General features: G+C 40.6%; 1 long non-coding RNA gene across 1 annotated transcript; it reads left to right on the top strand.

Moving 5' to 3' along the window:
• The first annotated feature begins 473 nt into the window (after positions 1 to 473).
• Positions 474 to 5,951, top strand: LOC135299907 (uncharacterized). The gene is made up of 2 exons (XR_010361745.1): positions 474 to 808; positions 4,757 to 5,951. It is a non-coding gene; the product is annotated as an uncharacterized LOC135299907 (long non-coding RNA).
• Positions 5,952 to 21,420: the final 15,469 nt, after the last annotated feature.

Raw genomic sequence — 21,420 nt, forward strand, 5'->3', positions numbered from 1 at the left:
AGTCAGTAAGAGTAGAAAACAAGTACTCAGGCAGATTACTCAGAAGCATAAGTATGCATTGACACTTAAGCCCAAAATTATACAGGATTAGAATAGCAAGAAACACACCAAAAAACAGGAAAACAGTCTTTTGTGATCATCTGAATGAAATAAGCAGATATTTCCCCACTCAGAACATTTGCAGGCCAGCTGAGAAACTCCAGAGGTTAAGAACTTATTGACCTCTTTCTGGAGCAAGGACAACACAACCCTTCAGAGGAACCAAGCAGCCAAGGCACTCCTAAGCCCACACTCCTCCTGCAGAGCACATTGCAGAACTGCTCTTCAAAGCCAGAAAGAAGCCAAATCAAGGAGCATAAATAGCTTTTACACACCTGATACTTGTATGAGTCAGTGAAAAGCCACAGCTGCCTCCAATTCTGTAGTGCTTAAAAAAAATCAAAGCAAAGTGAGAGACAGCAGGAAATAGTTTTAGGAACTGAGGGTGAAATAAGGATTTCTCTGGAATCCCCTTCACATGATCTTGCTCCCTCTGACCTGGAAGAGGCATTAATGATGAGTTCCATGTGTATCTGTCTTTGATAACCCCAGGGATTTAGAAATTGTTCTGCCCACTAACTTTCTGCTGCTTTTTATTAGAACACATTCACACTTGTGCCAAGCAGGAAGCTCTCACCTGTTCACCACCTTCTTCCAAGGTGAAATCTAAACTGAATAGGAGAAAAATGTATTGTGAGAAACTGGCCCTTCTTCTGGAGCGCTCCACCACAGAGAGAGAGCAGGAGAGACTGGAAAGGGGAAAAGCAAGGTATGTAATAGAAGAGAAAGGTGATTTCCACTTCCCTTTCTGTAGACCTACTTTAGGTCTCTGCTGATTACAAAATTTCCTGCAACCTCTAGAGGAATGTCTCTTATAATTCTTCCCTACCTACAAGCTCCAGAACCCTGGCACATCATGTTGATAAATACCTATGCAACAAAGAATTGAGGAGTAATAATTGAATTTTAACACATTAATATGGATCTAATCTAAGACAGTAGTGTAAATCTGCTTGATAAACATACCCTAGGACCAACTGCAACCCCCCAAATTATTTTCAATTCCTATGTGCCATTTTGTAAACACAATTATCAGTCTTAATTTCAGTTGCTATCTTGGTTGAACAGGGAAAGTTGAAAATTAATCATTGGTGTGCCATAATATTCCAGAAATCATTGCTAAGGATCTGCTCTTGGCTGGCTTTATAAGAAATAGTTTCCTCTATAGTCAACATGGAAGATGAACAAAAACACTTTCATCTGCAATGTTATGCATCCTGTAGGGGAGAAAAATCTGACAACAGGTCTTGATATTTCTGTTCAGGTGTTAGCTGAGCTCCTAAATAAACTTTTCAGCAGGTGTCAGAACAGTTTCCTCCAATAAATCTCAGGTTATGATCATGCATGGTCTGAAATCTCAGCATTCTACCTTCAGCAGCTTGGAATCCCTTTAATCATGATACCCATGGAAGAGGGTCATCCAAATTCTATTTATATATAATGTTACTAGAGCCATAGAAGTGTCTAGTTATGCTGGCACCAATTATTGCTGTCTCTTAACCTTTCAAATTCCTTGAAGACCTCTAAATCAGAGCTGCTGTTTGTTCTTTATGAAGAACAAAAGAGATGTAAAATTGTTGCAAATAATCTAAAACTTCACTCTATTGCTTTTGTATCCAGGTCCTTCTGCTGCTTAAAATTTATCAGTAGTAGTTGATTCAACATTTATTGTATCACTCAGGTCAGAATGCAGCATTCTGAGCTTTGTTGGTATTTCCTTGCTAAATCTTAGGCTTTAGGGGCTTATTGTTCCATTATGTTATATCTCACTGAACTCCTTTATAATAATTGGGGATTATGCCTGAAACTGAATTAGTTCAGTTTTTGTTGGTAGCACTTACTAGCAGGCCCCCAGTTTCTACTCTACAGCTGGTGGATAAAAAAAATACACACTGGGAACTTCAAAGAGAAAACATTCTTAAAACAAAATTCTATCTAATAGCGCAGAAAAATAATCAGAATACCCTTGAAAAGGCTGAAGTCCCTTTTGGGGGCAAAGATGCAAGATGAAGAAGTGATTGCAAATTCAGTGTGCTGGTGGGGATCTCTGGAGCCTCTGGCAAGAGATTCCCAGCTGTCACTTCCTGGCAGAAAGCAGGATCAGCTCCTCTGGGGAAAGCAGGCATCACCTCCCAGGAGATTTCTGCACTGAGCCTGCAGTGACATTGGTGAGTCGTGCAACGAGCCCGGATCCATCTGTGCCAAAGGAACTGACAGAGAAACAAATGTGCATTTGCTTTAAAGGTACTGTTTTACCTCTCCATAAAATATGACAAGAAATACATGCTGGATCCAAATAAATCCAACAGATCAGGCTGACACCTCGAACATGTATAGTCTGCCATGTGAACAGAGCTCTGAAGCTGCAGGAGTGACTTCTTCCTTTTGGCAATGGAAATAGTTGTGCACATTGCCAATAACTGGGGAGAGCTTCCCCACTGATACAGGGGGGTTCCAGTTCCTGTATCACCACTAAAGATCTGAATGCTCTCCTGAAGGTGCTCAGAATGCAAGGGATCAGAAGAAAAATTCATGTTTCAGATGGGGAAAATGCACTTACTGGACAGAATTTCACCACACTTAGACCAATATTTCCTCTTACAAGCTGATTAGGAAAGGAATAGAGAGAAAGCAACATTGTCTTTTGGATGAAGAAGTTTATCAGGCATGGGTACAATGCAACTTATGGAAAAAAAAAAAAAAGCAAAATATGGCTTAATGCCCATAGATTCTGTACAACAGGCCATGACTGTATTAGAGATGTATAGGGGATGGTCTTAAAAATAAAATTCTGGAGCAAAATATAGTTTATTAACTTATTTCAAATCAACTGCAACACAGGACAAAAAGTCTATATAGATGCCAGTGACTTTTACTTTTCAATGCTGATGTAAAAATGGAAAAAAAAAAAGGCCTTCTTCCCGTAATAAGACTTCATAGATTTCTGAATGCAGTACTGAGGGAGAAAAACTGTGAGAGTCCCAAAAAAGTTCAAGTCCTGCATGCAGCACAACAGAGTTTATGCAGAATAGTCATAAAGGTACTTTGTAGTGGTTTTCTGTACTCTCCCAAAGTACTTCTTTCCTCATTTGAATTTGTAATGAATCCTGTATATTTACACAGGGAAGCAAAAAGCCGCTGTTATTCCCAAACCATGCTCAGCCCAGCTGCAGATTGGGCCCTGCGTTGCCATGCACTCTTCTTCCATGCTGTGACCCCTAATGACTCCATACCTCCCTGCAAACACCATCCTGCAGCCTTCCTCTTTCCCACTGATTTCACTACAACTGCTTTCCTCAACAGCTACACAAAGGATTTTGTGCCATGCTACACCGGGGAGTTGGGAGTTTTCACAGGCTCCAGCTTTTCCTGTGTCTTTTTTATTACAGCATGGAAACATATGGCTCAGTTTCAAGTGTCTAATTGACAATATCTACAAGTGCTGTTGAGAGGTTCAATTGTATGTGTAGCATCTGATAATCTGATTGTATTTTGTTTAAGACTGAAGAGCTTCAGATGTCAACAGATGTCAGCAGATATTCTTTGGAGGAAAAAAAACAGCCCAGTAATTCTATTTCTTTTAGAGAGTTGTCTTGCCATTTACTGAGGTAGAGTTTGAATGTAGGGACTGGAATGAAATGAAGTGAAAAAAACTTCAGCGGTTGCAAAAGACTAAGAATGGATGGATTTGCTTTGTTCCTCAAGAAAGCTTTGGTTAATTACAGATGTGTTTCATGCAGGACATTCAGATTTCATAACCCATGTACTGTATGTAGGCACAAAACTGCTCTTCATACCCTATCCTGCAAAAGAAATTCCCTTAGTGAGTGGGAAAGGCTTCACTTCCACACTCTGCAGATGAGGTTACTGCCATGGTAGGATTATACCTTGGAATACAGACTCCAAGTGATTTTGATTCTTTAGGTCTCAATTGGCCTCAAGAGAGTTTTGATGTCCACAAATAGTAGTAAATCTTAATTACTTCTTTTGATTAAGAATATCTTGGATAACCAATGGATTCAGTTGGAGCAGAAGAGATTAGTTCAAGTTTAAATGCAGGGCAAAGACCTTTTGCTTGTCTTATAATGGAAGAGCATTACTACTGATAAAAATATAAAGTAGTTCTGTTCTTACAGTTATTTCAGTCCTTTTATCTGTGTTTTTTTTTAATAACCACTCTAAACTACAAGCCACTTCAGTTTTTAATATTAATGCTTTCATAGGTGTGAAAAGAGAACGAAACAAAACTTCTCATTGTTTAAGAGATGTGTTCCTCCAATGCTAGTTTATTAATCTTAACAGAAAACACCTTTATTGAAAAGATGTGTTTCATTATAAGGAAAGGAAAAAAGAGAATGTTCTTTGCAATGTTCTCAAGGCGTCTGTGAGAAAATGATTACATATATCCTCAGCTCCTGCATCCATTCCCAAATTGCCGTATGCTGTGCATACATTATGCACTTGTATAATAACATGCAGAGCTAATATTGTTTTAAAATAGAAATTATGAAAGCTCAGTAAAATTCATCATAGCTGCCCACTCATTTTTCCTACAGCTTTGGAACAGAAATGTTTCCATTATCTTCATCTCCCATTGTAGTGTTCAAAAAGGAAGATGTACAGTGTGGAAATTAATTAAAGAATCATTACCTTTCAGCCTTGGGTACATGACTGGCAGAGATAAGATCCAAGTCGACCACAAAATCTTTTTGAAGCCTTCTCCCTCCTTCTGTTCTGCTGCTGCTTGGTTTTATCAATGAATCAAGTATTTGGTGGATGTTTTGGCCAGTGGATGAATTTTGTCTGCAGGAAATCCACATGGATTTTGTGGATACTTAGAAGATGTGCAAGGGCAGATAATATGAATAACGTTCTGTTATCCTTATAATGAAGATAATATATACAAAAAAGGCAGAAAATACAACTTCACTCAAATATGCCAACTTATATCAACTCAATAAACCTTGGCTTGACTTCAATAACCAAACTATTTCAATACTGGTGGGGAATTGTTTCTTTTAACTTTTTGGTGAAGAGGCAACAAAATTTACACTGCAAAGTGAACTGAATTCCTCCTCCCAGAGAATTTAAAACAGTAGAAGGAATTACAGCTGCTTCAATGGTGCCTGTTCACCACCCTTCATTGCACAGGCACACAGGGGACATCAGGCTATGATGTGCTTTAACATTTTCTGAAGCAAATCTTCAATAGGAGAGGCATGTGTCTTGGTAGGTGCATAGAGAGATTACTGATAGTATTCAAAACCAAATTGCATTTCATACATACCCCTTTTTATCTTAATTTAATTCTAGTATTCTTTAAAAAAAAGAATAATTCAAGCCTTTTATAGTATGAACACTATGTTCCCTTTGCGAATGTGCATATAAATGGAAGAGAGAATAAAAAAGTAAAAACTAGTTATCTGGGGAAACATTAATGCATTTAGCAGTGGTTATTGTTCAAACACAGATTCTGCTGCATACCATTATGTAAAATAATAATACCATTTTCCTTTTAAAATTGCAAGAGTTAGAAAGAGATTATAATTAAGGCAATGTTTTGACCTCCCAGTTTCTCATGATCCAAACAAACCAACACAAAAAAAAGATTCCCACGTGAATTGTAGCAGATCCGTTCGTGCACCAGCAGAAAGCAACCTGCCACCAAATTCAGCGCCTCAGCCCTTCCCCCTCAGCTTTTCTTCAGCTCTTTTCTGGGCACCAGAAGATGGTCCCATGTTCTGTGATGGCCTGACAGGCCAGGATCCCAGGATCTCAGGAACTTGCCAGCCATCTGTCATATGCGACTTTATGAAGTGCAAGGAGAGCTTGTGCCTGGGGGAAGGGGTTGCTTGGTGTTTGTACTGGAACAAGGAAATCCCAATTCACACAAATCTTGTACACTCCCATTCTCCAGTGGGGTGAGAGGGGGGAGTGAGCAAGTGGCTGCATGGCACTGACTTGCCAGGTGGGGTTAACTCACGACAGTTCACATTTAATCGTCTTCTTTCATACCCCTCACTTATTCTTTCCAGTTCTGAAACACATGGAGGAGGAAAATGTTTGGGGAGGAAAATGTTGTCAGACCAGTATCAGCTGTAAACAAGTCATAAGAAAATAGGAAATTCTTCTTCAATAGGAACGATTTACCAAAGGCATCAAAGCTGAGTTTTGCATTTGTTTAATTCAGATCTGCATTAGTGATGTGATCCAGAGGACGAAGCGATGCCCCATCAGTGCTGTGGCAAGCACTAAACTGTGGAAGGGGGAAGTTGTCCAAAGCAGCCAAGTCAGTTTCTTTTGACTTTCAATTTGGACCTGGCAGTGGGAATAGCTTGCACTAACTCAGATGAAGAAATGAATGCTGATCATGCCTGGTCACAAGTGCTCTTGTACAATTACCCTGGTTCATTAGCAGTTTCCTGGCTGGAATACTCACATCCAGCCAGTGATTTCCCATGCTCAGCCTGAGAGCAAGTGAACTACTGCCAGTTGCAGATGTTTAACACTGTCCATTCTCCCAACAGTCTCAGTTTCAGAAATGCTGCTGTAAGCCTTTTAATTCAGGCCACTTGACGTTTTACATGTTTCATTAATTTGCTAAAATACAGCTTATATTTTCTGCAAGTTCTGCTTTGATGTCCTGCAGAAGATTCAGGCACAGGTATTAGCATCCAAGTATGCATGTGGACAACACCCAGCACTCCAGCTGGAGCAGACAAATGCTCTGTGAACAACTAGTAATTCTGTTAGTATGAACACAACCTATTAGTATCACACAACCTATTCCTGAAGAAAATTATCAATAAACAGGAGCTATATCAGTGTCTGCATCTGGAACTCACCACTGTCAATATTTACAAGAATATTCCCACCCTTTCCCCTAAAATGTGTTGGGAAATGTAGAGAGGTAAAGAGCTATTCTGAAGTGACAGAGTGGCAAAATCCTGAAGCACAACAGATGCCTGATTTACTTTTAAAACAATTTTAAAGGTTTTGTGTACTTTTAGAATAAAGATTTTTTCCTCCTTCCCCATCCCTCATATGTGAATAGAGTAATTGAGTGTAGCAGTAGTTTTGAGCCCAGAATAATGGAATGAGTGTGTGAGAGGAAGAAAACTCTATAGACTCCTAAGAAATGGTAAAGTACCAGGGCAGATATTAATATTTTTTTAAAAAGGATAACAGTATTTAGTATAAATTAAAATAAGATATATCATTGTGACAGAAGAAATTAATTCCTATGTTTCACACTCCTTCATTTTTTCTACTTGGGTGTCCTGTTAAACATAAGGAACCTTTCACAGCTGATTTATTTTATTGTTTCTTAAGCTTATGGAATTTTTTTAAGCAGTGATTCAAACAGCTTTTTAAACTTCCTTGGGTTGTGCATCAAGTACATTCTCTAAGATTAACAAACATTCTCTGCTATGAATTAGACACTTCAGAAGGTTTATTTGCAATTTCACCCAAAATCATTCTTTTGAAAGCTTCAGACAGAAAGATTAAACAAAGCCTGTATGAAACCAAGCAAGAAGTCATGTGGTGTCTGTATGCTCTGAAGTTGTGTATGGTTCTGGAAATGAAAGAGACCATATTGAGCAGTGAAAATGGTGGTATTTGAGCAAGGAACAGCAGTTGTGAGAAATAAAGATCAGGTCTTTAGAGGGGTAGAGAGAAGAGGATGGGGAATAGTCCACCTATTTTTTTTTCCAATCATCGAGGAAAGTATTGTAACAAAAAGAATGTGGTTACCTTGTTTCCCTAGAACAGCAGCTGATACTTTAAATTATATATATATGTACTGGTTACCAGGTTGACTTCAATATCCAAGGCAAACTTACCCATGTCAGTGTTCCAATAAGGAGCACCAAGGAGAGGTACGTGCCTAACAACAGCTAAAGATTTGCTGCTACATCCCTGTTACAACAGAATCTGCCTGGAAACTACCTCTTGGTAGGGAGAAAATTGTTTGTTCCACCTGAGCTGACTCTGGCACATTGTAGGGAGAGAGCAGGCAGCTAAGCAGGCCCTTGATCTGGCAGGCAGCCAGGAAAAGTACCTGCAGGGTCTCTGGCATCAGTGTCTGTTCCTGTTTCACAGAACCCTTGGCAAATAATCCTGGAAAGGGCTTTATTTCTTCTGCTCCAAACCTGAACATTTCCTCATTCAAAAGCTTGTTTTAGAGGAGAGTTTCGAGATGTAAAAACTCCAAGAGTCCTTTCACAAAGCCATTGGCTACTATAGCAGAGGCTTCCAAATTAAGTCTTTATTAACTCCATCTCTCAATTATACCAGCTACAACCAAAATTCCCTCCCAAAGCTCAGAAGTGCATTAGAAATTACTTGAATACTGAGGTCTGTGTGAACTGCTGCTGTCTTTTGCTTTTTCAAGGAGCTAATAGTATCACATTCCTCATTGTCCTGTGCTCTGATGGAATATGCCATGATCTGTCTCCATTCACCATCACTGACTTGGCTTCCTACAATCACCGAGGTTACACAAACTCCAGTTTTGGTTTCAGCTTGGCTTGCCCAAATTCAAAAGAATGCAAAGCACTCCAAGAAGCCCATGTTTCTGCCTGCCCAAGAAGCCCCTGCTCCTGTGTACCAGCTTTGCCTCTCACACTCAGAGCTGACAATCTGTGTGAAATGGCACTCCTCTGCTCTGAAGGGAAGGCACCAGAGCTGTGGTGGTGGAGCTCAGGGAAGCCCCAGGCACCATGCTGCCCCAGGGAAGCTCCAGTGCATTTCCAGCCCAGCTTTGCTGGTTCTTTATTCCACAGCTTTGCATTTTCATTGCTTTTCATAGGCTGATGACTCCATCTGACAAAATACAAGCATCCTGTTATGACTCACTTGATGTATATTTTATTCTCATTGATTTTGACTTTGTCCTTCATCTTTCTCTTTCCAATGGACCTTCCTTTCAATATCCACTTATCTGTTTTCCTTTCATGACACATTTCTCTTTAATTCCTGACATCCATAATTTCTGGTACTTTGTTTTAGCACTGATTGCTTTTCCTTCTGATTTTAGCATTCCCAGATATTTGCTTCCCAACACTTATAATACTTCTGTGGTTCCATGGTTTCTAGTAGGCCTCAGTAGTCTTTTATTTGTAGATGAAGCAACATTCTCCTGAATTTTCTTTCATTTTTCCTTGATGAATGCTGACTTGAATTCCTTCATGTGATAAAGAAATCTGTGCCCACCTTCACTCTAAGCACAGATGTATTTTTATTGAGTCACACACAATGCATGTTGTTTGGCTGGTTGGAAACTGTCATGAGAAGGAAAATGGAATGAAAATTCTTCCAGCTGAGTTCCAGACATAATAAATCTTCATTTTAGCCCTGATTTGCAACTGAAATGTTCATCTGTATTAAGCATTTTGCTCAGCTGCAAAAAATCTGTAAGCCATGTCAGATATTTCCACTTGGTGCTGAAATTGAGAACAACATTTGTGAGAGAATGACAGGAGGTGAAAAATCAAACTTGTCTGTGTTCCTAATTTTCTCTCCCTGAAAACATATCATGAGAGAAAAACAATACCCAAATGAAATGTTGACATGTCCAGTGTTAGCAATTTATTCCAGATTTGCTTTCTGCTTTTCCATGTTAAGCTGGTTTTGCTCTGTTCAGGTAAACCTGGATGCTTCAAATGTGTAAGAAAAATGACCACTGTGGGACAATCCAAGAAAACACAGCCGTGCTTGTGGTTTTGTTCTTCCCACAAATAGGAAACGTATTTTCATCTAAGGAAATAATGCCTTCCAGTTAACATTTAGTGGAGCCCTCAGGAGTAGCAATAATATTCTATTGTGGGAATTCAGCACATTACTCCAGATGTCCAGAGCTACTGAGACAACCCTTGGGGGGCTCGGAAGTCCTGGAATGTTGCCAAAAGTGTCTGGTGGCTTGACGTTGACTCTTCTAAGGATGTGTCACCTGTGTATGAGGAGATGAGAGATTTTCAGGTTTGAATGGTGAGGGGATGATATTCACTGGGTGAAACATAGATTTTAATGCACTGTACAGGGGGGTTTGGAATCCTGTACATGGGGGTCAGGAGTCCCAAGATGGAGGGATTTGGGCGTGCCCTGTCCTTCTTCTTTCTTCTTCTTGGCATCCATGTTCAGGATGATGTTGGCACATGTGGATTGGTTCATGGTGAAGCTGCCAACAAGGGTGAAAGGTATTGGAAATAGAAGGTAAATATCTTATACGTAGTTTTCACTATAAAAGACACAACAGCCCCGTGGGTGGGAGAGAGTGCCCTTGGCTGTCTTGCTGATCAGACTTTGTGAAGGAAGGACTGAGAAATAGAAATTAATGCTGCAGTTAGTGTCTGTGGAATTGAAGAGCAGAGACAGCTAATGGAATGAATGAATTGGTATTTCTGCAGATTTCTTGAGCTGTATTTAGTTATCACTTGTCCTTACTAACCCTGAGTCCTAAAAGACTGACAGAAGAACATCAGTCCTTTGGGGCTCACATATGTTGGGTATATTTCACCAATTTAACAACTATTTAGCAAGTGAGAAAACAACCTTATTTTGAGGAGAACAAAGGAGTCATTAATTCATATTGCCAGTGGAAAAAGAAGTCATATTTATAAAGCTGGGCACATTTGGTTGATTTAATTTGAATTATGTATTTATGAACTTTTGTATTTTGGAGCTACTTTTAATAAAGTTAGTAAAACAAGAAAGTTATTATGTCAATATCAATAATATTTTCTCTGCCTACCAAATAAATAAATAAAAAAACCAAAATGACAGTTACTAAAGCACAGCTTGTTGCATAAAATGTTAAAGCTGATCTGATCATATTTACATAATGTTGGAATTCTGTTAATCATACAAAAGCTTGAAAGCTTTTAACAATCACTCCACCATGCCAGGCAACATAATCTAGCTAGGGCTACATTTTCTTTCTTGTATTAGACCTTACGTTTACTCCTTCACTGATTTTCTAAAAGCTTTTTACTCTTACATTTGACTTCTGGTTACTCAGGATAAACTATTGTGTACTGAATTATTTTTCTTTTTTTTTCTGGATGTCATCTAGACACCTGCAATGTACAGACCTGGAATGTGGAGACAAAATGCTAATAGAATTCTTTCTGTATTTTAACATAACTTCAGAGTTTAGGGACATGGAAAATATTTGTCATTTAATGGAATTGCACTGCTTTGTCATGTCTCATTTTGCTTGCTGGAGTAGAGCACTGCTGAAAGTAGCACAAAGTTTTTTTTAAAATCACTTATTTGTAAGATGACTAGTTATTTTTAAAGGAAACAGAAGTGGTATCTATTGGTACCTTTGATTAAACATTCCAGAACATGTTGGGAATAAATCTTCCAAAAACATTACAAAGTTCAGTGTTTTTCCATGGAAAGTGAAAGGGACATTTGATTTTTGGGAAGGAAATTTTAAGCACAAACAAATAGAGGAAAAATTAATTTTGTCTTAAAGGATAATGTGCATTGGCAATGTCATGGTTTGACTCTGGCACAGTGCCAGTGCCTCCATGAAAATACACTTTCTCTAGTGGCTTCTGTGAGATGTGGTCAGGAACAGAGCAAAGCAGGCTCCAACTTAGGAATAAAGGAAATAAACTTTATTAATTACAATATCTAAAAAGGAACAAACACAAAACTAAGAATGAAAACCCTCCAAATACATTCCCCCTCCTCCCATTTCCTCCACAGCATGAAATAATACCTTAGATTTCCACCCAGCCACCATCTCTCAGGTAATCAACTTTCAGTCCATCATCACCCTTCAAATAATTAATTCTCAAGTCCGTCAGGGAGAGAGGAGTCCCCCCTTGCACCATAGGCTTCCCCCAGAAACACAACTGAAACCCCTTGTGTTTCCGTGTCACTCGTGGCACCGCCCAGAGAACATCGGCCCTCGTGACTTCTTCCCTCCATGTCCAGTGCTCTCACCACTGCACACGGGCCAGGACTGCTTTTAGGGTTCCCCATTTAAGGATGCTCCACCCAGTTCCAAAGGCAGCAGTCTCTCAACTTCGGGACACCAGTCCCCCCCCAAATTCACCCCCTGGGGCCGAGGGGCCTCTTGAACAGAGATCCTCCTCTTCTCTGTAGACAGAGAGCATCTCACACCCTTCTCATCCATCTCTGTTCTCGCCACTGCTTCACCTCTCAACTTTGGGACACCATAATTCACACCCTGGGGCCGAGGGGCCTCATGAACAGAGATCTTCTTCTCCGCAGAGACAGACCCTCCTCACCCGTCTCTGTTCACGCCGCTGCTTCACTCTTGACTCCAAGGCATTGCCTCCCCCTAAATACAGTCTCCAGGTCACAGGAAAGACATGGGTCTGTCTATGGCCGTACAAGAAAGAGCTCAGCCCAAGGCCACTCCGTCATCTCCTCCCACCTAGGATTCTTCTCACCTCTTTGGACATCTCTCGCATGCACCAACTTTCCTCACATTTGCCCATTCCGTCATGCTTCATCTCTCTCTCCTCATTCTGATTCAGGAGGACCAGTATTTGTAAGGTTTCCATTATTCTACTAAGGGGTTCAAATCTTTGCCTCTGTCTGCCCAGAACTCCCACAGCAGCCGGGCACCTTCTCTCGCCGCATCCCCCACTTCTGGCCGGCCGTGCTGCCAGTCCATGATATCAAATTCCAAGGCAGCAACAGGCACTGGCTCTCTCTCTATCTCTCTCCTGGAGGGGCGATGCCTCTCAGGGCTCCTCCACCCTTCCATCTTGCCAGGCCTTCACCCCCCTCCTCTGCCCGAGGCTCCGGCCTACCTCACCCGGCCGCATGGCTTCCCTCCCCCAGCCAGCCCCGGCTGGGCAGGGCAGCTCTGAGCTCCTTCACGGACCAGAACCAAGAGAGAGTTCTCCTGGGAGTTCTTGCTTTTAACCCCTGTGTTCTCAGAGCCGGTCCATACCTTCAGTGGCCAAACCAGGTGCCAACATTCAAATCCAAGCACTGATTGGTTTGACCACAACCTCCCAAAAAACTCACTTCCTTCTTAACCTACAACAGGCAGGCAATGAAAATTAAAGATTCATTTTGACTGTAATAATTTTAGAGTCAAGAAAATTTAATTGCCTCTAAAATGGATCATATTACCAATTCATTAGTATTGAGTTTTTTGGCCTTGAATTTGTGAAGTGCCTAAAATTCTTTAAAGCAACCTTTAGGAAAAAATAATCAGAACATTATTCTTTGAAGAGACTTGTGCATCATACCCCTTGATGCCACTGAAAAATCTGCTAATAAAACAAAAATACACTTCTTCAAGCACACTATGTTGCAAAGATAATGGCATAAAATATAAAACTTAGTATTTTATTCCTTACTGGTAGAGGCATAAAGACAATTTTCAAGACCATGTCTTCCAACAGTGTATTTTGCAAAAGTATTTTTTTAGCAACTGTAGCTTTTGGATTGACAGTCTGGTATAAGTTTCTGATTTTATAAATGAACATAAAAAACTGTTTGTGTAGCTTGAATATTTGAAAACCCATTCCACTTTAAAGTTAAAAACATCCCAGCTCAAAATGCCAGGACATCTGAATTCTGGTGATGCTATATTAAATCAGGTAAATATGTCTAGTTTATAGTTAATTATGGAAAAAAAAACCCATAAAATTAATCAGGGAAATTATTGAAACAAGGAATTGGTTTCCAGCAGCTTTAGACAGACACCTCATATCTTTAAAGCAATGGAAATGTATTTGCTGCCTCACGACAGGAATGTGGATTGGTACCTTTGTTCCCAGTTAACTGAGAACACTCAAAGGCCCTCCTGAGAGCTGAGAGAGAAGGGAGAAAGCCCTGCTGAAGGTGATTCAGAATTTATGTGCTGCAGTGCTCTCTAGAGGTCCTTTTTTTCCTCCACTGGCTACAGAGGGAGTCCAGAGGAAGCTGATTGAAATGCCTCAGCTTGGGACCTCCAATTATATGGGAAGAGAGGGGAAAAAACACAAGGGAAAGATATTGTGATACAACTATTATATATAGTTATATGCATATGTATACGTATATATGTAGATATATGTATAGTTACTTTTCAAACACACTGTAAATTTGTGCTTATTTTTCCTCATAAAAACATTGGGGAGGAAAAAAAACAGCACCAAAGCTAAAGCATTGTTTCAGCAGAACACCTGAGCTGAAACTGTAAGCTATATACTTTCTCCAAAAGTTAGACAAGTTTTCTGCTATCCCATTCTTCCTCAGCATTCTGAAAACAGTAATTTAATTATTTCAGGTGGCATTCTGATGTTATTGCACATTTATTTTTTTCTATTTTTTTTTCTTGAAACAGTGGGCTGTGAACGCAGGAAGGTTACTGTTTTTACCACAAGTAAATCACATCCTGAAAAACTCCCTTCTTTTGTGCTCTTTCCTTGTGCTCATAACCTGTAGTGTCTTCCTTCTTATTGATTTTGGCCAAGAAAAGATGAGGATTTCATGTGAGTTTTGGCCATGCACTTGCATTCTGAGCTAACTTTCTAAAGGTCAAATGCTAATTTGGGTCTGTGCTCAGGAATTGGTGTCACAGGCTAGAGAGCTTGCAGGTAAGCATGTGGTGTGGAAATTAGGGCAGGCTTGTCAAGCAGTACACTTGAAATGAAAGATTAATAGGCCTGTCTTTAGTCAGTGACAGCACCTGGCCTAAGAAATCCCCTTCTATTAGTGTCAAAAGCTGACTGTTGATTGTTTGTCCTCAAATTTTGCTATAGCCATAATGATTTTGTGCTAAACCAAGGGGTGTATGGCAGCAAAGGAACTTTAGGTAGCCTGCAGATTACCAACCCATGATAATAGATACAATTTTAGCATTACATGAGCCTTAATTTGTGATCAATGTGTTAAATTCCATTTATCCCACCTGCCTTGTCTAATTTCTTCAATTGTTCTATATATCTAAAGACTTTGAAGCACAGAAAGAATGAAATTTCTTACAGAAGCTGTAAGATGCCTCTAAATCTTACTCATATCTCTGGATTTGCACGCTTTACTACCTTGGAAAATTCCCCCAGCTGAGTGTAAAACAATCCAGCCTGCTGTGGCTCAACAGCCACGTTGGAGTTTCAATGGATCTTCTCATGTTTATGCAGTTTGGTGTCTAAATCTGTGTCTGCTGAGACATCACAAAAACAATTTTTTTACTGCTGGAAGTTATTTTTGCCTTTTCCTCTTGTCTGTCCAAATCTGGGGCGATGCAGCTACTTGGCATCACATTCAGCCAGGGAAGGAAGGAACTGCTGTTTTAGCAGCTGCCCCGGGTCCTTCAGACTTCACTCAAGCTGGTACTTCATAGAGCAGGAAAGGCTTTGTGTACATTGCCTTTTTCTTTTCATGCAAAATATTTCATCTGGCTGGGGAAAAAAAAAAAGTTTTCCCACAAAAACAGATCCTCCTCCATTTCATTGTCCAGAGTGAGCTGCTTTTCTAGTTTAAAACAGTCACCTGCATTGCCTTGTATTTTAGCTTCTCCTTTGCATTTATGAAGTGGCAATTTTTATTCTTTTAAAAATGTTTATAACTCAGAAGGAAACACCTCAGGTTTTTAACATCCAGTTAATCCTATTGACAGTTGAATTTAGTATCATGACAGGAAAATCTGTTTTGCATCACCATTTATTACTGGGAAATGCTTTCCTACTCCTGATTCATGACAATGAAAAAATCCTCTTTCAAGGGCATTGTTTGACTTCTGATTTAATGTAAATGTTTTTCTAAAAATTCCCAGGTCCTGCTTTGTTTAATCAGTATCATCTATTCAACATCATTGCTCTTAAGAGGTGCCTTTTTGATACATGATCCCAGATATTTAGCGTATGTTTTTGCTTGTTCCAGTTTCTTCACCTGATTGTTCTAAAGACTCTATGAAAAAAACAAATGCCCTCTGGATAAGGACTGTCATCACTTTTTCCCTCACTTATTCTGCTTCATTTTCGAGAGGAAGCAAAACTTAGAAATTTCCTTTACCAAGGGCACTGTTTTCCAGCCATGCTTCCTACTTGGAAAGCCAGTTCTTAATATTTGGATCATTCACAGTGAGATTAAATAGAAGTCATGAACAATGATTAGTGCACAAGTGAAACGCCCAACTCTTCATGATTCCTGTTTTTACTCATAATTTATTTAGTATCGAGTCTGTGCTTGATGGGAATGTTTTAATGGATTAAGTTTGACCTCAGAGGCTTTAGGTAACATCAATTCCATCCTTTTCCCACAAAGAAGAAAAGTAAACCAGCAATCAGTCTGCAGTATAAATTTCCTTACCTATTCTTATACAAAGCACTTGCTTTGGGGACTTCATGAGGAAAATAACACAACTTCACTAGAAAGATAACTGCTGTGTAGATGTGGAAAATGTGAGTAGAGGGGAAATATTTGCATTTAGGTAAATCTGCCATTGCTGGTGAGTCTTTGATTAAGCCACAACTAAAAACCCAGTCCTTGTTGGGAGACTGTTTCTTGCACATGTATCTGCACACTCACAAACATGTAGGTCTGCTCCTGGGCATCCTTCAGTGAGATCCAGGGAAACATGAATTACTTGCACAGAAAGGAAAGTGTATCAGAAGCCCATTGAACAGGCATATAGCAGGCAGACAAGAATAACTGTGGAAATTTGTTACAGGGAAAAATAACTTGTGTTATGTTGGAATTTAGTTGGCATTTTATAATTCTTTCTGTGAGGAGACTTCCCCTTTCTCTATTTATGCAATATACATGGGATATTATTTTTTGGATGGAAAACCTCTGGAGCATAAAAGCAAAGGCAATCCTCTCTTGTGGAATTTTAAAGAAGGGTTAGACCTCAAGGGAACAGAGACACATTGGATGATTAGTATATGTAAGAAAATTGCAATTTCATCTTAAACCTTCATGGGGAAGCCTCCATCTTTTTTGGTCAGTTAAACTTCAGCTGAATTGAATTATTTACACACAGTATTGACCTTAAAATTACTTTCCAGGACACCAAGGAGTATGTCCACTTAAGCATGTCTAAACAGCAGATAAATGACAATCTTCTTTTTTGTACTGCAGAGACTGCCATAATTTTTGGGTAAGAAGATGCAACTGGTGCATCTCCTTTGGTGCTAATGTGTTTATGGGGTAAGGAGCAGGTGAGACAAAGGTGACTTATAAGGTAAAGACTTGGATAATAGGCAGAGAAGATGAAAGTAAAAGACAGCCCCTGCTGTCTTTTCTTTTCAAGATCAAGGGGATTTGCCAGATTAGCATGAAAAGAAGCCTGTTCCTGGTACATTATGTAGCAGCAGATGTGTCAGTACCTTCAGAAAGGTTATTGCAACACAGTTCTACAGTGTAGGCATGCTTTAAATATTTGTGTGTATCTGCTAATTCCTAAGACTTGTTTCTCTTTAGGTATCTGGTTTTTTTTTATCCATACAGGCAAAGTAAATTTTTGTTGATTAGGAAATTTCAACAATGATTTTTTTTTTACATTCCTTGATGCATGGTTAACCCTTTTTATCAGTTTCTCTGATCTGTGAATACATCCAGTTCCATACTGTCAGCTTGTTGACAAAACCTTTCCCCCAGAAATGATTACCTTAGAGTCAGGTAGTGGAAAACATAGCATCTTCCTGAGACAGCCTACACAAGGGAAGTACTTGCTGTTAGGGTAAGAGGACTTTGTGAGAATCAGGAGTTCCAGGCAGCCATGGCCAATTCAGAGTCATCTGAAAACAAAATTTTAGTTTTAAATATAATAATTACAATTTTTTTAATTATTTAAAGAAAAAAAAACCAACCAAACAAACCCAAACCCATAGGTCTGGAAGGTATCAGGTAACATTTACTTCCCTCAAACTGAGAACTGTGCTTTGACATAAGAGCTGCCTCTATCTGACTACGAGTGAGGCTTGCAGTCAGCATTCCTCCTTAAATTTCCCTATCTGATTGAAACACTTGCTGGAATCCCAGCTTAAATCCTACAGCTTGACAGTTGCACAGAGAGCTCTCTCACCTGTGCCATTTATTTGCCAAGGCAGCCTTACTGCTCAGAACTGTGACTCCAGGAAACAAAAACCCTTTTTCAATGTGCCAGCTGAAATAAATGGGCAGGAGATCTTTCTCCTTTTTAATGCCTTTGTTAAAAAGAATCAGCTCAGGTGGGGAGAAGCCGACGGGTCACGCCCACGCCGCCACTGCTCCCAGGCGTGGCACAGAGAAGGAGGAGGGTGATGCAGCTTTGTCCGCTGGCCTGCAGACAGAGCTGGGGATTCCGTCCTCACGGGAGAGTAGGAAATTCCTGCTTTTTAGGTCTAACATCCAGGTCCTCTTTCTAGTTAAGACCTTTTCAGGTTAGGGTGAGAAGTAAAAGGATCTTAGCAGATACTGGATTAAGTTCCTCATCCTTAGACGTCACTTAGGTCTCTTAATTCCATGTTGGCTCGTTGTTTTTAGGGGTGTTTTTCCTGAAACTTACAGGTGAAATGCATTCTCTCATCTGCATACTAGCTCTGATGACACTCCCCCTGCTGCTTGCGGGGTCTGGTGTCACCCCTGGCAAGCATTAGAGGGGATAATGGCAAATCACCAACCATTAACAGGTAGTTGAAGAAGAACTCTTAACAATAGGTCGCTGCAACATGCAGGTAACCTTCAATTTAACAGCAATTGGATCAACTTTTTTTAACTTTGCAACCTTAAAAAAAATGGATAACTTTTTTATTCATAACAGCACACAGCTTTGCATCTTTTTGTTCCCTTACATTCCTTTTTCTTATCCTCATCCTCCCTTGCCTTCTTTCAGACCTTTACCATTGCAGGTTCTCTTCAAAGTCACTTCTGTTCTCTCTTTGACAGAGCCTCATGACAGGAGAGGCTTTTTCCCACTTTAGGACAGTTTAATAATACAAGCCAGAAGAGCTTTTCTGTGTTTTCTGAAATATTCACTGGCAGCCAATATATTCAATATTTAAAATCTCATATCACATGTTATGAATAGAAAATTGTATTTTTTAAGTTTCAGAGTTAAAAAAACCAAGCCAGACCGAGTCAGACTCCTTTGGTTTCGCTGCCGAAGAAAAGCCCTTAATCACCTGTTAATGGTGGGTGATTAACTGATTGTTTCCCTGATGCTGGCCACTTGCCAGGACAGACCCCTCCGAGGTAAAAAAAATAGGAGTGACATCGGAGCCAGTATGCAAATAAGAAATGCAGTGCACCTTGGATTTTTACAGTTTTACAGTTTTTACAAGAAAAAAACCCCTAAAATCACGAGCCAACAAGTGACGTTAGTGACGTCTAAGGATGGGAGCGTGGTCCCGTGCCTGCTTGGACCTTTTTATTTCTCACCCTAACCTGAAAAGAAACTGATTAAAGAGACCCCCCGGGTTTTTAAACAAACAAACCAAGGACTCAACGACTCTCCCGTGAGGACAGAGTCCCCAGTTCTGTCTGCAGACCAGCGGACAAAACTGCATCATCCTCCTCCTTCGTGCCACGCCTGGGAGCAACGGCGGCGAGGGCGCAACCCGTCGACTTCTCCCCACCTGAGCTCATTCTTCTTAATAAAGGCATTAAAAAGGAGAAAGATCTCCTGCCCATTTATTTCAGCTTGGGGACTCGTCCGGGATAGCCACGCCTGAAGAGGACACCAGGACTGGGACGGCCGCCCACCCTGGACCTGCAGGACAGCTGGCTATCGGGACCAGAGAAGATCGGCTTGGGACAGTGACACGGAGCAGCGCCGGATAGGTGAGAGTATCCGGCAGCGGGAGAGGGAGGCGAGCGAGTGTGTGTGAGTGAGACGAGGGCCGGCAGCTCGGCCCCTCGAAGCGAGTGAGGACCCCTCAGTACCGCGGTTCCGCACCCCCGCGAGGGGGCCGGCCGGGAACAGGGGGAAGTGAGTGGAACTGGTGATTGAGGCGCCTCCAAAAGGGTAAAGAGGACCCCCCTCCGGGCGTGCGGAGGAAATAGCTGTGTGAGTGGCACGCACCCCACAGGACCCCCCTCCGGGCGTGCGGAGGAAATAGCTGTGTGAGTGGCACGCACCCCAAAGGCCCTGATACAGGTCCTAACGAAGGAAGTTAGGATTTAGGATATCAGGCAGTTTGGCCCAGACAAAGGAGGTCGGGCACCTCAGAAGCCAGGGTTTCGAGGTTTGACTGTTTGAGCCTTGGCAAGGGAAGGCCAAGGTCTCTCTAAGTCCTGACGAAGGAGGTCAGGCGAACCTCAGAGGTCAGGACCTCGAGGATGTTTTTTTGTATTTTGGTTGTTTGTTGAGTCTTAGCAAGGGAAGGCGAAGGTCTCAACAAAGTCCTGACGAAAAGGGTCAGTGAAATTGGAGTTTTGGCAGGAGGTCGAGACTTCTTAAATAAGATGTATTTCCTTTAGAGAAAAAGACATCTTGTGATTTGGCAGAAAATAATGGGAGGGTGCGGTAGTAAGAAAAGTGGCCAAAGATTGAAGAATATACCTCCCCACAGTCCCCTAGGTGAACTATTAGAGAAATGCGACTTTATAGAAGGCACAGAAGGATTAGATAAAGTTAAGATGATACATTACTGTTCAGAAGTGTGGCCAGAATTAAAGGTGCAAGGAGGTTGGCTGTGGTGTGGGACGAAAGACAAGTGGATGTGTCAACAGCTGAGTAACTATCTGACGGCTAGAGACAATACTGATGCTGAGGAATTATTGTATGTAGCTTGTTGGTTGAATGCTATAAAGAATGAAGGAGTGCAAATTTGTAAAGTGCAGAGCAAGAAAGAAGGGAATGAAAGAGGAGATGCTAGAATTAAGGAAATTGGTAAAAGGTGGGACCCCCTAGACTACTTGCCTCCTGATGCCCCTCCACCTTATAACCCTCTCCTTCGAGCACCTCAAATAGCAGATCCAGTTCTTCTCCCGGCTGCCATGGGAGCCATTCCCTCACCACCCCCTTCAATTCCTTCAGCTCTTCAAAGTCACTTCTGGTCTCTCTTTGACAGAGCCTCATGACAGGAGAGGCTTTTTCCCACTTTAGGACAGTTTAATAATACAAGCCAGAAGAGCTTTTCTGTGTTTTCTGAAATATTCACTGGCAGCCAATATATTCAATATTTAAAATCTCATATCACAGTTCAAACATTCAAAACAATCTGTGGTAGAGATGGAAAATATATAATAACCAATGTGTTTACAAGACTTTTTTATGAGATACTATAAAATTGCCTTTCCCACTTGAAGTGAATAATTCATTGGGCAATAAAAGTCAAAAGCAATTTTTTTTTCAGAAGCAATTTACTATTTAGTATATTAAATAAAAGCAACAGGATTAGAATCGCTGTTAAT

Source organism: Passer domesticus, chromosome 4 (genome assembly GCF_036417665.1).
Source record: "Passer domesticus isolate bPasDom1 chromosome 4, bPasDom1.hap1, whole genome shotgun sequence".
NCBI lineage: Eukaryota > Metazoa > Chordata > Aves > Passeriformes > Passeridae > Passer > Passer domesticus.